This window comes from Gossypium raimondii, chromosome 5 (genome assembly GCF_025698545.1).
Source record: "Gossypium raimondii isolate GPD5lz chromosome 5, ASM2569854v1, whole genome shotgun sequence".
In the NCBI taxonomy this organism is placed as follows: Eukaryota; Viridiplantae; Streptophyta; class Magnoliopsida; order Malvales; family Malvaceae; genus Gossypium; species Gossypium raimondii.
In genome coordinates this window covers 35,491,108-35,509,311 of record NC_068569.1, presented here as the reverse complement: position 1 = coordinate 35,509,311, position 18,204 = coordinate 35,491,108, and the positions used below count along the sequence as shown (strand labels likewise).

Here is an 18,204-nt window from a genome sequence, read left to right as displayed (position 1 = left end):
GGGTTAGATGGACATTCTTTGAATAGATGTCCTTCCCCACAATAGACACCGGCTATATTTTCAAATTAGTTCGGTGGTTGAGCTACAAAACTATTAAACCCATTAGTGGTAAAATTTTTAAGCATTCAGGAAATTGAAGATACCTGATATACGAGTGAAATGAGTGGATCCAGTTCATGTATTCCAATGACTCGTCTTCCTGACACTACTCAAATTGTTGGCCATTGATAATTGTTGCTAGCAATTCTCTCGATGATTTCATAAGTCTTATTATAATACTTAGAAAAGAAAGCATCGTTAGCAGAAGCATCCACTACCATCCTTGTGTGGGCATTGAGACCGTTATAAAATGTCTCAAGTTGGATGCAATGTGGGATTTTGTGATGAGAGCACTTCTGTAATAATTCTTTGTACCTTTCCCATGCCTCATACAATTACTCATCATACATTTTTCGGAAAGTAGTGATCTCATTCCTCAACTGAGTAGGGAAGGGGAATAGCCTGCAGAGTGTGCGCAGAAATTTTCTCATTTCAGTTTAGAAATGATTCGGTGAATTTGTTTGCCCAAATCCTGTTATTGCGACAGGGAAATTCCTTATTCGGGGTGAAAATTTCGGCACAATATATTATCTTGAAATCGTTCCCTAGTCATTTTATTTAAAAAGATTACTGGTTCCTTTTTCTACACTGGCCTAGGGGAGTCCGACTTTCGAACTGCGATGGCGGAGGACGCATGTTCTTAGGTAGGTCTGTTGGCTTTCTTGGTCAAACCTCTTGTTCTTGCCATCTTTTATGGAGGAAAGACAATTTTAAGTGAAAAAGGTGGTATCTTGAGTGAGGAAAAAAAATAAAAATGGTTACTTAGATGTTTTGCAGTCGGTACAGTGGTGTAGATTTTATAGGGGTGAAAGAGGAAGATGTAGAGTCGTGATGTTTGTAGAGAGATACAAAAATAACAGGAAGAGTGGTGTCCAATAAGAATTGTGTCTGCTCAAATGGATCAAACGGCTGGGTGGGTTTTGATCCAACGGTGAAGATTGAAGTTCCCTTAATTTTGATTAATGGTAACACAGTGGTATGGAATGCGTTGACAACCAAATCTTGTTGTGTCGACATTAGTAACTTATTAGTCTACAAAAAGGAAAGAAAACAAGCTTTACAAAACAAGAATAAAATAAGATGAAATCTCGGAATAAAAAATTAAAATTTTAAAATGTTTGGACCAAATTAATAGTCTCTACCTGCTCTAGATTTTTATTTCCAAAATAGTTTTTCAATCTCTTTCCATTGACTATGAACTAGTGTCCATCACGTAAATCTCGAATTGTGACTGCACCATGAGGAAATATGTCGACAACTTTGAATGGACAAGACCAACGTGAACGCAATTTACCTGGGTCCAATTTAAGTTAAGAGTGGAATAATAAAACCTGTTGTGCTACGGTAAATTGTCACTGCAAAATAATCTCGTCATGCCATCATTTGGTCTTTTCCTTATAAATCGCAACATATTCATAAGCATTTCTTTGAATCTCTTCTAGCTTGGTGATGTCCAATAGCCTTTTCTTTCCAGCAACATCATAAGTCCATGTTCATTTGTTTAATTGCCCACATAGCTTTGTGTTCCAGTTCAATTGGCAAGTGACATGCTTTCCCAAAAACCAATTCATATGGCGACATCCCCAAAGGAGTCTTGTATGCTGTACATAAAGCCTATAGAGCGTCATTCAACCAAGAAGACCAATCTTTTCTCGAAGGGTTCACAACATTCTCAAGAATGTTCTTAATTTGTCGATTTGAAATTTCAGCTTGTCCATTGGTTTGTGGATGATAAGTAGTGGCCATTCTGTGATTGACTCCATATCTCTTTAATACGGTTGCCACATGGTTGCAATGGAAATGTGTACCCTGATCAGTAATCAAGGCCTTTGGTGTGACGAAACGGGTGAGTATATACTTGTGAAAAAATTTGAGCATTGTCCTTGCATCATCCTTTGGGACAACAATAGCCACCACCCACTTCGAAACATAGTCAACAGTGACTAATATGTAAATATTTCCAAATGGACTTGGAAACAATCTCATAAAAGCCATTCCCTAAACATCAAACAATTCAACTTCCATAATTGGTTGTTGCAACATTTCATTACGTCAGGAAATAGAACCGGTGTGCTGCCATTTATCTCATTGATTCACAAAATTATGAGCATCCTTGAAAAATGATGGTAGTAGAATCCTGATTGTTGAACCTTAGCAGCAGTTCTCATTCCACCAAAATGGCTTCCATAAGGAGCATCATGACAGTGCTTCAGGATTGAAAGCATCTCTTCTTCTGGAACACAACACTGAATGATGTTGTCATTGCATACTTTGAATACATATAGCTCGTTCCAATACTACTTCACCACGTCACGAAGAAATCTTTCTTTTTTATGGCCCTTGATACTCAATGGGAGCTTTCTGCACACCAAGTAATTAACTAAATCTGCATACCAAGGAGTTACGTCGACAGCAAATAACATCTCATATGGGAATGTGTCGATAATTTGAAGTAATTTCCCGTCTTCACTACCAACTTCCAATCTAGACAAATGATCAGGAACTTGATTCTCTGACCCCTTGCGGTCTTTTATCTCAATGTCAAATTATTACAATAATAAAATCCATCTTATCAGTCTTGGTTTGGCATATTTTTTGGCAAAGAGATATCGCAATGCCAAATGATTAGTGAATATCATAACTTTTGCGCTGACAAGATAAGAACGAAACTTGTTGAAAGCAAAGACAATGTCTAGTAATTCTTTCTATGTGGTGGTATAATTGAATTGATTTTCTATAAGAGGTCTACTGGCATAATAGATGGCATGAAATTTTTTTCCTTTGCGTTGTCCTAGCACTACACCCACCTCGAAGTCACTTGCATCGCACATAACTTCGAAAGGCTGTGACCAATCGGATACAACGACAATGGGGGCATTGACTAGTTGCTTCTTTAACTGAATAAAGGCATCCAGACATGCCTCATCAACGAGGAATTTTCGATTCTATTTCAGCAATGAGTAGAATAGTTTTGCAATCTTTGAAAAATTCCTAATAAACCGTCGGTAAAATCCTTTATGTCCAAGAAAGCTACGAATACCTTTCACATTTGTTAGTAGGGGTAATTTCTTGATGATTTCCACCTTAGCTTTATCTACTTGAATACCCTGATTAGAGATGCGATGGACCAACACAATGCCTTCAGTTTCCATAAAATGACATTTTTCCCAATTTAAAACAAGATAAGTGTCCTCACATTGCTGCAGTACTTTATCCAAATTGTCAGCACAATGATCAAAATCATTCCCATAATCTGAAAAGTCATCTATAAAAACCTCTAAAGAGTCTTCGATCATATATTAGAATATTGCCATTATACACATTTGAAATGTGGCTAGTGCATTGAAAAGATTGAAAGGCATACGACAAAAATCAAAAGTATAAAATGGGCAGGTGAAAGTTGTTTTCTCCTGATCCTCTGGTGCAATAGCAATTTGGTTGTACCCGGAATAGTCATCTAGGAAGCAATAATAAGCTTTTCCAGCAAGCCAATCTAACATTTCATCAATAAAGGGAAGTGGAAAATGATCTTTCTTTGTGGTTGCATTTAATTTATGATAGTCCATACAAACTCACCATCCCATGGGGATGCGTGTTGGTAGTAATTCATCCTAACCATTGTGTACCACTGTGATGCCACTCCTTTTCGGGACGCATTGCACTGGACTCACCCACTTGCTATCAGAAATTGTGTAAATAATTCCTACATCAAGCCATTTTATGATTTCTTTCTTGACCACTTCTTTCATCTTCTCGTTTAACCTTCTTTGCGATTCAACTGACTGTTGGCTTTCATCTTCTAACTTGATTTTGTGCATGCAGAAAGAACGAATAATACCTTGAATATTCACAATACTCCAGGCAATAGCTCATTTGTGCTACTTGAGAATATGAGTCAATTTCTTTTCTTGTGTTGCATCTAGTGTTGCACAGAGAATAACTGGAAGATTATTGTGATCACACAAGAAGATATATTTAAGATGAAGAGGTAGTGGTTTCAATTCGAGAATGGGAGCTTCAACAGTTGATGGTTTGAAAATTGGAGTGGTTCTGTTGGTTAGGTCCAAGGATTCAATTTGCCATCTATGTTTGACTTCAACAGTACTAGCGTCAACTGTGCTATCACAATTGTCTATGGATTTTTCCTTAGATGTCACTGCAATTTCTTCAGCAAGGAATGTGCTTAGGTTGTTGAATTCTTCCTCAATCAAATCATCAAGCACATCAACAGTATGGCACTTTGATTTATCCTAGTGATAACAGACTCAAAAACACTGAAGGTAACTTGCTCATCATTCAGTCGCATGGTGAGTTCTACTTTATAAACATCAATGAGAGTTTGGCCGGTGGCTAAAAATGGTCATCAAAAGATTATGGGAACCTCCTTGTCTGCTTTGCAGTCAAGTATGATAAAATTAGCTGGAGAAGCGAATTTATCCACACGAACTAAAACATATTTGATTTGCCCTTTAAGTTGAGCTAAAGATCAATCTGCTAGTTGTAATGTCACTGTAGTGGGTTGCATATGACCAATTCCCAACTTCCTAAAAGTAGATAGTGGCATGAGGTTGATGCTAGCTCCCAAATCACATAAAGCTTTACTCAAGTATTGATTGCCAATCGAACATGGAATGGTAAAACTGCCAGGATCTTTCAATTTAGAGGGTAACTTGTTTGTCCGGACAGCACTACAACCTTCTGTGAGTGTAATAGTTTCAACATCAGTGAGTTTTTTCTTCTTAGACAAGATATCTTTCATAAATTTCCCATAACTTGGAATTTGTACCAAAGTGTCCATTAAAGGAATGTTGATCTGTAGTTGTTTCAGAGTATCCAGAAACTGCTGATACTATTTATCATTTTCATTCCTCTTGAATCTTTCTGGAAAAGGTACAGGTGGAAAGACATCTGGTTGCGGTGATACCTTTGGTTGCGTCCATAATTTCGAGGGTCGAATAGAAGGCATGTGAGTGACAATTGGTTGTAATTCTTTGTCTGGTACATCAACAAGCTCTTCAGAATCAACCTTTCCATCAGGGCTTATGTCATCAATATCTGGGGATGCTACAAAAGAATCGCTAACCGGCTCACTAGTTTGTTTACCACTCCTAAAAGTGATAGCTTTATAGTGCTCTTTCCCCCTCGGGTTGGGGTTTTTTGTGTCACTCGGTAAGGAGCCTTATGGTCGAGTATTCAGATTTGAAGCTAGCTGTCCTAATTATGCCTCCAATGCTCGAATGGAATATGAATTTCCTTGAACAATAGCTTCTGTGTGAGTAATATGCTCCCTAATTAATGCCTCAAGAGCCGTTAATGGGTCAAAAGTAGAAGTGTGTGTATACTGTTGTTGTTTTTGTCCTTGGATATTCTGATTCGTCATCGATGAATATTGTGGTTGCATCTGATTTTGATGTAATTGTGTCGGCCCTTGTTGTTGATACCTCTAAGGATGCGGACTTTAGTTATGTTGTTGCTGAGTATAATTCCCTTGTCGTGGATTATAATTGCCCTAAGTAGATGCATTCCTATATTTGAATGTCACAGCATTTTTTCCAACATTTTGAGTTCCCCAAAACTGTTGGTTGCGTACAGAGTTGTTGGAAGAGTTTCCATAAGAATTGTTGTGAATATTACTAACATAACAGGCATTTTCTGCATGTTGCGAACAATCTTCATAACTATGGTTGTCACCACAAATTTCGCTGGAAAAGATAGGAATATCCAATTGTTGAGCAACCTGTATGGGTGCAACGTCACTCGTCCCTTGCATATTTTTAATCATGTTTGTGAACGAAGAGACTTGGGCACTTAGTGTGAGTATTTCATCCAATTCAATAACTCCTGGAGTAGTCTTTGCTTGTACAGCTCTAGAGATGGGATATTGGTAATCATTTTGAGCAATTCTCTCAGGAATCTCATAGCATTATTGTAAGTAAAATCTAGCAGCAGTCCATTGGTTGATGAGTTGACAAGATTCCTTATATGTAAATTCAAACCATTATAAAAAATCTCAGTTTGTGTTTCTAGTTGAATGTCATGCATGGGACAACGCCAAAGCAAAGACTTATAACGTTCCCATGTGGTGTGAAGATTTTCATCATCCAGCTGATGGTAAGCAATAATGTCATTTCGAAGACAAGCATTCATTTTCGGTGGTTAAATTGCAACACAAACTATTTGGTGAGAGCATTCCAAGAAGTGATTGATCCAGCAAGTAGCCCAAGAAACCAAGTACGAGCTTTCAATTGTAAGGAATAGGGAAATAATTGCATCCTCAAGGCATCATCAGGAATGCCTTGTTGACTAAAGGAAGCATAGATCAATAAAAAGATTTAAGATGTTCTCTCGCATGTTCATGTGGCAGTCTAGCATATTGGTCATTGGAGTTTAGCATTTGAAACATCACTGGCTTGAGTTCATAGTTCCTTCTTGAATTGTTGGTCTAACAACTCCTGGTTGTAGATCATCCAGAATAGGTACTACACAATCTCATATGGTTCTATTGTGGATGTGAGCATTTTGTGGCAACAATAGGTTATGAACGTTTTGATGTTGTATTAGGGGTATGGTTGCATTGTCTCTTGGTAAATCCATATTTCTTTGTTCTCGAAGTCTTCTCCGAATAGGTTTTTCAATTTTTGGATCAAAGTCAGTAAGAAAATCTGAATTTCTTCGGGTCATAAAACACCTAAGATAAAATTGAAAAATTGCAACCAAGAGAAAACAAGTTAGTGAATACTAAATATTTTATAAGGAAAACAAAGTATAAAGACACAAAAGAACAAAAATAAACATCAAACAAATGTCATCCCTGGCAACGGTGCCAAAAAATTAATCGACTGTAAATGTTACAGCAATAATGTGTAAGCATACACTGTCAATGCAAGTATAATAGATAGATGTGAGTCTATCGGATATTGATCCCACAGGGATGGTTGTCTTTTTCTATTAATGCCGGTGTAATAAATAGATAGAAAAGAGGTCAATTGTGAGTATAGCAGTCGAAGAAATAAATAAAAAATAATAAGATAAAGTATGCTATGGATAAACTGGGATCCTCAATATGAATCTTCAGTAGTATACTAAGTACTCACACGGTATAAAAGATAGGTGATTGTCGACGCAATAAAATTAATGTATATATTACCAAATGCCACTCTTTGGTTTAATCTGAGACTTAACCATGCACATTAACCTCACCTTCCAATGATGGCAATAAGGCACTATTAAGAACAAGTGGACTAAATTCCTTTAGTCCTTACTCAACTTCTGCTGAAAAGCTTATTAGCTCAAACTGTCACTGCACCTTCCACTGTTAGTGACTAGAATAACACTTCCGTGTTTAGAACATTCAACCCCCTAGGATTAAACAACAAAACCAAGATTTAATAAGATAACATTTAACAAAGCATTCATTGTACTTTTGTATAGTAGAAACATAGAGTAATCACCAGCATTTTCAAGAAATGAGAAAGAATCAAATAGAGAATACTATTCCTAGGCTACTCGATTGAATCTATCCATTTCCCCTTATTCTGCACTTAGATCTCCTCCTCAGGAGTTGATCTACATCAGTCTCCATGTTGGCTAACCCAAAGGAAGCTCAAGCTGCCATAGCTACAAGCTTCAAAATAGGGTAAGAGAATGGTGGTCCACCAAAAACTCCTCCTCTTCTCATTCTTCTCACGTTATCCTTTATGTTTTCCTCAATAGTACATGTGTCCTTCTCTCAGGATTCTTCTGTCCTTGTTCGTATAGGGTAGTTACACCGGCCTAGATAGCTCACTCATGGTTGGCTCTTATTAGACAACTATCAACTACAGTGACAATTTTGAAAGCCATCTGGAATTAACTCATGCAGCGACATTACGGATATTTGTCAACTACGGCGACAATTCTGGACGCAATATGGAATTAACTCATGTAGAAACATTAGTGCAAAAAAGATAGCAAAATTAAAGATAAAATAGGCTAGGATTCACTGAGTTATAAAATGCAATTTACTAAACTGAACATGCTAAAATGTATGCTAAGGGTAACTAAATGGGAATAATTTAAACAATAGGTTGGTGGAAACAGAGAAATTTACACATTTTTACATACCCTTTTTAACTTAAAATCATACAGTTTCGATAAAATTCTTGTCGAAAAATAATTAATTTTTACAAAATAATTAAATTGCACTTAAAATCTGAACATGTTGAATTTTAGTTAATTTTATAATGAATTTGGATGAATTCTGGTTATTTTCGACAGATTTGCACAAAGGGCGAAAAATGACTCGACAGACACTGTTAGAAGCACAAAACTGAGAAGCAATTTGAAGTATTAAGATTAACTAAATTTCAGCCTAAGACAGTCCAAAATCATATGTATTAATTCATAATATAATTAATTTTAATTTATATCTAATTTAATATGGGTTAATAATTATTATTAATTAATTATGAAAAAGTGGTCCAGTTGAACTAAACCGAGTGAACCGAACCGACCAAGAAATGGACAGCCCAAAAACCGTCCCAAGAGCTTTCCCAAATCAGCTTATTAGCTGGTTATTTAAGCTTGCACAAAGACCCTTGAAGACTTGTTCAAGTTGCATTCAAACCCCTCCACAATTGGTGGCTTTATAGATTTGCCCCAAGCCTAAAATAGCAAAGTTGAAACTATCAACCTTGCCACATGTGTGGCCGGCCAAGGGAGGGCTCTTTGGCTGATAATTTTAGCTATTTTTAGCAGCCCTCCTCAGCTATAAAAACCCCCTTAGGATGGTCATTTTAACACATCTCAAGCATTCACATCTTTCCTCTCTCCTCTCCACTTTCTTTCTTCTTTCCATTCCAAAATTCCCTTCCTCTTTTGCCGATTTCTCCTCTTGGGAAAGGGGCATACATAAGCTATTTGGAGCAGTAATTAAGTGTTCATAGCAACCTTGGTCGACAAGGACAACGGGAAGGAAGAATGGAGTAACTAGTCAAGCCACAGAAAAACACCGGATTTGATTCTTGTTCCCTATCTCTTTAATTTTTGTTGTTGTTATGCTCAACATATCTATGAATATTTATGTTTTTGGAATGGTTAATTTAATCAATTTAGCTTGAATTTAATTCGTGTTAGGTTGATTGCATTTCGTTTGTTAAAATTATTAAAATTGTGTTTATGCTGTTATAAGCCTCGGTAAGATGCTTGATTAAGTAAAATCATGACTAAGTTATTCTTGCATTACAATTGTTAGGTAACTAATGAATTAATTATTTAAACAGATTGAAATTGTAATTAATGGACACAGTACTTAATCAGTGCATGTATAATCATCTAAGGTAGGTGAGGGTTAGATTAGCAATGGTATCTGACAATACATTTGCCTTGCATAACTTGCAAGATTATTGTGATTAAACTATTTCAAGGTAATGATACTTTGTTACCTCACATAGTCTTTTATTTGCTTATTAAATCGAGTTAATTGTTTGAATTGACATAGGGATATGTACAAGAGATTATTTCAATTTAATAAGTATGTATGTGCAATAACATATTTGCCTACTAAGATTTGTTTAATCGGTTGAATTGACATAGGGATATAGTCAAGAGATAAATGGATTTTAGTAAGTGAGGATGTTCATAAGTTAGCAAATTACCAAGTTTCGTGAACTTATTCGTAACAATATAAACATGAGTTTAATAATTCTAAGTTAAGAAATGTAATTAATCTAACACAATTATGTCGTCTTGATTAAAATCATATTTTGAAATCGTGCATTTGAGATTTATATATTTAGTTTACTTAGTTTAAAATCTTAGTTTTAATCATCCTCTTCAAACAAAATATTTTTCTTCACCAAAATGTTTTAAATAACATTCATAAATAATTCTTTTCACAGTCCCTGTGGGTAGATAACTCTACATTTACTTGTCACTTTATTACTTCTTGCAATTGTGTACACTTGCACATTTTCGTCGTTCTAGTAGGGAGAAGGCATATGTTCTTTCTACTACAATCACATGTCCCAGAAATCTAACTTCCCGGAGACAAAATTCACATTTGCTAAACTAAGCGAATAATTACTTTTCGTGCAAAGTTTGCAAAATAATTCTCAAATGCTCAGCATGTTCCGTCTCACCTCGTGATTAAATCAAAATACCATTTATGAATACCACAACGAATCTGTCTAAATATGGTCTGGAAATATTGTTCATCAAAACCATAAATACTGCAGGTGCATTAGTCAAACTAAACGGCATCACAAGAAATTAATAATGTCCGTACCTAGTCCTGAATGCAATTTTCGGCACATATGAGTCTTTAACTTGCATCTGATAGTAACCAGAATGCAAATCAATCTTTGAAAACACTATCGCACCTTTCAACTTATCAAACAAATCATCAATACGTTGCAACGGATACTTATTCTTGATTGTGACTTTGTTGAGCTACCGATAGTCAATACATAATCAATGGGTTCATCCTTTTTCTTAACAAATAGAATAGGTGTAACCCAAGGAGAAAAGCTGGGTCAAGTAAAACCCCTATCTGTCAACTCTTGCAGCTGTGGTTTTAACTCTTTCAACTCTGCAGGTGCCATTCTCTAAGGAGCTATTGATATCAGAGATGTCGTTGAGCCATCGGGCTTGTTCGTACGAACTCAGTAAACCATTCATTCATAATTTGGAAGAAGGTTTCCTTAACCTCTCCTCTCCGACCCTTAGATATGGGCCTACTGCCACTCGATGTTGCTCCATGAACAAAGGCTTGAGCCTTACTTTCAATCTCATCGGACTCAGCTCAGTTGGATGACATTTTCTATATGAAAACATAGTTCAAAATGAGTCAGGAGTTATCACACTATCATAGGTTATATTGTAACACCCCGAAATTTGGGCCTAGAAGTATTGAGCCTTGAGCAAGGGACCAGCTTGGAAACTGTGTACAAAAGTATGTCTGCTTTAATGGTTAAGGGTCCTGAGAGGAGTTGGAAAAGTCCTGGGTTCAAACCTGAGCTTTAGCAAAAATTTTGGTTTTAAGTGGATAAAACCCTTGATGCTTGGATGTAGGCCTTTTAAATTATTATGTTAAAAAGATATCATAAGGAAGCATGTGGTCTAGTGGTTGTGGCATCATTAAGGTTGCAAGGGAGACTAGGTTCAAGTCTTGGCTCTTGCAATTTATTTTAGTTTTTTTTAAATAAACCTAGACTTTGGCCTTTAGACCTTTTTGTTAATTGAAGACAAAATGTAACACAAAAGAGCTTGTGATAATGAGGCAAGTAGCGTGTTGAGCTTTTGAGGGGGCTCGAGTTTGAATCCTATTGCAAGCAAAAAGGATATTTATTTTGCTAGCATGAGGCGGCAGGAGTTTGAGGTGGTTTGAAACTCTGTTGGGTGAGAGTTTGAATGGGACTCGGAGGTGGCCACACAACCGCATCAGCTTTCGTTTTTAGCTTTTGATTTATAAGTAACGAAATTTGGGTATTTTTATGTAAAAAGTCCTCTCTAAAGTTATAAACTTTAAATTGGGATTTTTATTTATTTAGTTTGATATAAACTCATAGTTGTAGAATATGATGGGTTTTCAAAAGGTAACCATTTTCAAAGACACCACATTTTCACAATAAATGAGATTTTGGAAAATTTATAATGTTTTAAAAGTGATTAGTTTTTAATGATGCACGCTTGGAAATGAACAACCCATTTTGGAATCACTGTTTAATAACAAAATGATTAATTGATTTTAAAGATTTCAACAACAACAAGTTTTACGCTAAACACCTCAATGTGACACCGTTAGATTTAGCCATAACTCCTACGCCGGGTTTGGAGTGTTACATTTAGTGGTATCAGAGCCAAGTTGCAAAACTCGACTGTGGAATGAGTTTTTAAATTTTTGGATTTTAAAAGGTTATTTTCGAATATGTGAAGTGTTTTAAGATACTTCTTCTGAAAAGTGTGGCACACCGAGTCTCCAGAGTCGAATCCGTAAGTTTTCTGAATACTTTTCTCTATTTAGAAATTGAAATACGGTAAGTTAAAAAGTACTGTGACTACTTTAGAAATTAGACTATATCACTCTAGATAGAGCAAACTGAAACTATAGGGGACTTGAACTGTAGTGAAACTTCGATCTGCATAAAATTGTTAGTGTTTTTTAAACGCGAATAGACAATGGGCACAAGAGATATGCGCAAACGTGGTTCAAGAGGCTGTAGGAATGTTTTGAAATTAGAGTGCGCAGTGGGAGCGTGGTGGTGAAGTCTGTGTGGTACGACTATCTTATTAGTTTGAAATTTCGAGGATGAAATTTCTTTAAGGGGGTAGAATTGTAACCCCCTGGAATTTGGGCCTAAAAATATTGGGCCTTAAGCAAGGGAACGGTTTGGAAACTGTGTACAAAAGTATGTCTGCTTTAGTGGTCAAGGGTCCTGAGAGGAGTTGGAAAAGTTCTGGGTTCAAACCTGGGATTTAGCAAAAATTTTGGTTTTAAGTGGATAAAACCCTAGATGCTGGATATAGGCCTTTTAAATTGTTGTGTGAAAAAATGTCATAATGAAGCATGTGGTCTAGTGGTTGTGGCGTCATTAAGGTTTCAAGGGAGCCTGGGTTCAAGTCTTGGCTCTTGCAATTTATTTTGGTTTTTCTTTTAAAGGAACCTGGACTTTGGCCTTTAGACCTTTTAGTTAATTGAAGACAAAATGTGACACAAAAGAGCTTGTGACAATGAGGCAAGTGGCGTGTTGAGCTATTGAGGGGGGCTTGGGTTCGAATCCCATTGCAAGCAAAAAGGATATTTATTTTGCTAGCATGAGGCGGTAGGAGTTTGAGGTGGTTTCGAACTTTGTTGGGTGAGAGTTTGAATGGGACACGGAGGTGGCCACACAACCGCATAAGCTTTCGTTTTTAGCTTTTGATTTATAAGTAACGAAATTTGAGTATTTTTATGTAAAAAGGACTCTCTAAAGTTATAAACTTTAAATTGGGGTTTTTATTTATTTAGTTTGATATAAACTGATAGTTGTAGAATAAGACGAGTTTTCAAAAGGTAACTATTTTCAAAGACACCATGTTTTCGTAATAAATGAGATTTTGGAAAATTTATAACATTTTAAAAGTGATTAGTTTTTATGATGCACGCTTGGAAATGAATAACCCGTTTTGGAATCACCATTTAATAACAAAATGATTAATTGATTTTAATGATTTCAACAATAACAAGTTTTACGCTAAACACCTCAATGTGACACCGCTAGGTTTGGCCATAACTTTAGGCCGGGTTTGGGGTGTTACATATATAATGGCATGTATTTATAGACTCGTACATGCTACGTTCAGTCCAAGAATTGACTAAATCGTAGCTCTAATACCAGTAAATGTAACACCCCTAACCCGTATCCGTCACCAGAATAGAGTTACGGAATATTACCATAAAAACGTAACTTAAAATCATTCATTTGGAAACATTTTATAAGTCACATCATAGTCCATTCAAACGCATGTATATTGTCCCATATTCAAGCCCTTGGGGCCTTAAAAACACTTTAGAAATGATTCAGCACTAATTCTAAAACATATGGAAACTTAAGGAAAAAGTTAGAAATATTTCACACTATAGAGGTCACACGGCCGTGTGGCCAGGTCGTGTGGCTCACACAGCTAAGACACACACTCGTGTCTCAGGCTGTGTAACAATAGAAATAGGGACACATAGTCGTGTCCCAACCCGTGTCTGTGCCCGTGTAACTTGTAATAACCCATTTTTCAGTGGTGTTGGAAACAGTGGTTTTGGGGATGTCAAATCTGACAAGTAAGTTTATAAAATATTATATTTAATATTTACGAGTTAATTGTGACTTTGAAAAGGTTTTTGATATAGTGATTTTAATTTTATAAATAATTTATTAAATTCAAGTGGTAAAACCCTAAGGTCAAGTGGTTTTAGAAAATGAGGTATCGGGACCTCGTTTTTATAAACCAAGTCATAAACATTTTATAAATATTTCTGAGTTTCATTAAGATGGTATTAAAGTTTCTTTTAAAAATTTAACATTTCCTTGGTTAATGAATTAAAAGGACTAAATTGTAAAAGATATAAAATTTGATCGGTTTTTATTTGAGTGGTTAAATGGATTAATGAATGAAATTATATGGACCAATATGGTAAATATACCATATTATAAATGAGTGGATGGTTAAAGCATGAAATAAGTTTAAAATGCATGTATAATTAAAGGGTAAATTAGTAATTTAATAAAGAAATAATTAGAAAAAAAAAAGATAAAAATTGATTGTCATCTTCCAATTTGAACTCCACTAAATTTGAAAGTATAAAACTCCATGGAAGATGATAAAGGTTCGGCAATGGCTTTATCTATGCATGGTAAGCCATTTTTCACCCGTTTCTTTAAATTTTTATGTTTTTGAGATCATTGCAACTAGGTCCAACTACCCGTACCTTCGATTTTGAAACTGTTAAAGATTTTGAATGTTTCCATTGATGAAACTTGTGATTTTAGAGTTAAATGATGAATTTAGAATGTTGTTTGATATATAAAAGTATTTTATTAAGTGATTTTTGATAAATTTAACAATTCGGGACTAAATTATTAAATTAATAAAAGTACAAGGATTTAATGTAAAATTTTTGCATAAATGGGCTGTTTTGGATACCATGAACATTTGGCTAAGCTCAATTTTGGGTAAAAATGGTTAATTTGCATGTTTTGGGCTCAGGGACTAAATTGAATAAAAGTAAAACTTTAGGGGCAATTTTGTAAAAATGTCAAAAATGACCAAATTGAATTAAATACATTGTTTTACTGCCTAAATTGATAAATTGAATGAAATTATTAATTTAGATCAAGATCGAGTGGAAAATCAAGGAAAATGGAAAATTACCAAAATGCCCCTTAACTTTGGTATTTCTGCAGGTTAGCCAAGTAAGTTCGTATGAACTGTATTCTATATAAATTTTATTAAATTGAATGTTAATATGTGATTATGTTGTGATTAAATCAATATATATATGTTAGTATGCAATTTACCGTGTTATAAAAACAACGTAAAACCAACTACATACGACGATTATCGAGCCCCGTTTGAACCTTAGGAATTTGTAGGATACAAATGACATGTCATTAGGCTTTACATGATTTGGGTACTGGTCCTGAACGTCTTACTGATGGCTGAGGTCCTACATGTGTTGCGGATACTCTACAGGTCATGTAAGCAGCATCGTGTAGCTACGTTCCAACCCACAGCTCATATGAGCATGCCAATTTATAGCTCGTGAGAGCATACTGATCTACAGCGAACATACCGATTCACATCTCGTATGATCATACATGTATATGAATTGATGGATTACAATTATCTGAGCTAGCACACTATGTGTGAGCTATCCCGTGTATCTAACGGTATTCTAAATGGTTCAATGGGCAGTATTCGGATATGAAGTGGTAAGATTTCAATATGAACTAAGATATTGATACATGTGAATTTCATTAAAATGGTATTACATGGTATATTGAAAGTGGAAGTGGATGATATATGTATATGATACATGAATAAATGTTGTGCTCATCCATGTTTATAATGCTTATGTTATATGTTTATTTGGCTAACATGCTTAGGTTTCGGCCAATTTGTTGTTGGATTATGCCATGTTAAACTTATAAGTTATGCATTGAAATGGTAAATGCCTAACTAGAAATATTCTTGTGATCATGAAAGGGTGTTAAGGTTTAAATTATGTAATTCCTATTGAAATGATTTATCATGTCGTTAGTTCCAAAAAGAATTATGTTTAAATGAACTATCTTGTGGCTATGATTGAATGATATGCTTATGTCTTTTGTGTTATGCATATGAAACGGGTGTGGAAAGGTAATGAAATGGTAAGTTCATACTAGAAGTGTTGAATGATGAAAAAGGGAATGATGAATTCAATTGATATTTTTATTTGAGCTAATAAGAGTAAATGCAATGGAAAGTAATGAAATCCAAATTAAAATAAGAAATTTTGAAAGGGTTTAAAGTTTTATAAAATCCTACTATGTTAGGGATGATATGTAGATGTGATACTATGAATTTATTCACTTTGCGAGTTGTTGAATATGGTTTCATGAATCTTGCGGTATCAGTATAGGATTACTCTTTATATGTATAAATTTGAAATGGATTGATATGATTAAAGTTTATACGAGCTTACTAAGCATTAATTGCTTACGTAGTTGTTTTCCTTTACTTTTCAGATTATCGGAAGCTCGATCGGGTTGAAAGCTAGTTGAAGATCCATTACACTATCCATCGGCTCTATTGGTACTTTTGCATGTTTTAATTTTGGTTATAATCGCATGTATAGGCATTTCTGGCTAATGTTTGGCCTATGTGTTTTGGTTGTTGAAATAGCCATATGGTTTGGCTTGTGTTATGGTATATTGGTTGTGATTATGGTATTTTGAATGTTGACAAAGGTTTGGTTTTTGGTATGTATATAAATGACGTTAAATTGGTTGATAACATGGCTTATTATGCTAAAAATGTTTAAGTTACAATGATTGATTAAGTATGCATATTAGAAATGTCTTGTGGTTGGTATGAATGTGGTAATTTGGTACATTTGCTATAAATGACATATGTGATCTTTGGTGCAAATTGTTGAATGGTATATTCGGTATGTTTTTTTAGGTAAAGTAAATAGTCTGTTGTTGATGCAAGCTTAATCAAAAGTTAAATGAACATTTTGGCTAATTTGAATATGTAATGGTACATATTTAGATAATAAGTTTGAGGTGCCATTGGGCATATTGGTTGTATGTTGTTATACCTTGTTCGAATGGTTTGATTATGCATGGTTTTGGTGTATTTTTTAAGGCTTGTAATATGTGCAAAAGTGCTAGTAGGTACATGCTAGGTTGGGTGAGAAAAATGGCTTGAAAGTGGCCTATTTTTCGTCCACACGGGAAGAGACATGGGCGTGTGTCTCAGCCGTGTGTGACACACTTCCAGGTGACATGGCCATGTGTCTTCTGTAAGTTTCAAAGGGTTGCAAGTCAGGTTGTTACACAGCCTAGCACACAACCTGGCACACGAGCGTGTGAGGCCATTTTGAGGGGTACACAGCCTGACACACAGGAATGTGGTTTGGCCGTGTGACCCAAGTCAGTGAGTTATACAGGCATGGACACGGCAGTGTGTCCCTAGTTAGAATGTCCACACGGCCTAAGACACGGGCGTGTCCTCGGCCGTGTGACCCCTACAATTTGTAAATTTTCATCTTTTTCTGAAAAATGCTATATGATTCCAATTTAGTCCCGACTTGTTTCTAATGTGTTTTTAGGGCCTCGATGCTCATATAAGGGACAATACGTTTGTTATTGATTGGTTTTGTTGTGATTGATGATATGAATTAAATATTTTAAATTTTTTGATAGTTTTGAAATGTAAACTTCGGTAATGCTTTGTATCCCTATTTCGGCGACAGATAGGGCTTAGGGGTGTTACATAACTTACTGACTTGGTTCACACAGCCAAGCCACACACCTGTGTGCTTGACCGTGTAACCTTCTAAATGGCCTCATACGCCCATGTGCCAGGCCGTGTGCTAGGCCGTGTATCTTTCAAAAAGTAACCTTTAAAGCCTACAAGTGACACACGGCTGAGGCACATGCCCATGTCTTAGGTCGTGTGGACAAGAAAATTGCAAAAATCAAGCAATTTATTTCACCCTTTCATCCCAAAACCTACAAGTCATTTACACATATGATCAAGACTTAAAACATACTCAAATCATCCACAAAATGACCAAATGTTTATTCCAAATATCCATACAACCAATATGCCAAAAGGCACCCCAATCACCACAATCAAACATATCTATATTTGTGTCCAAATGGTCATATTTCATCCAAACATACTTAACTATAAATTCAATATCAAACATACCCTAAATGAGATCACCTTGCAAACATGTCAACACTTACTACTTTAGCCATAAAACCATCCATCAATTTGACCAAGTAAAAATCAACCATTAAGCATCAAAGTACCAAAAACACACCAACCATCAAGGTATCAAAATACAATAAATTCCACAACTTCAAACAACATTACATGCCA

At 35.5% G+C, this 18,204-nt stretch overlaps 1 non-coding gene across 1 annotated transcript; it reads left to right on the top strand.

Moving 5' to 3' along the window:
• The first annotated feature begins 375 nt into the window (after nucleotides 1-375).
• LOC128041429 (small nucleolar RNA R71) lies at nucleotides 376-481 on the top strand. Its single transcript, XR_008196451.1, has one exon. It is a non-coding gene; the product is annotated as a small nucleolar RNA R71 (small nucleolar RNA).
• Nucleotides 482-18,204: the final 17,723 nt, after the last annotated feature.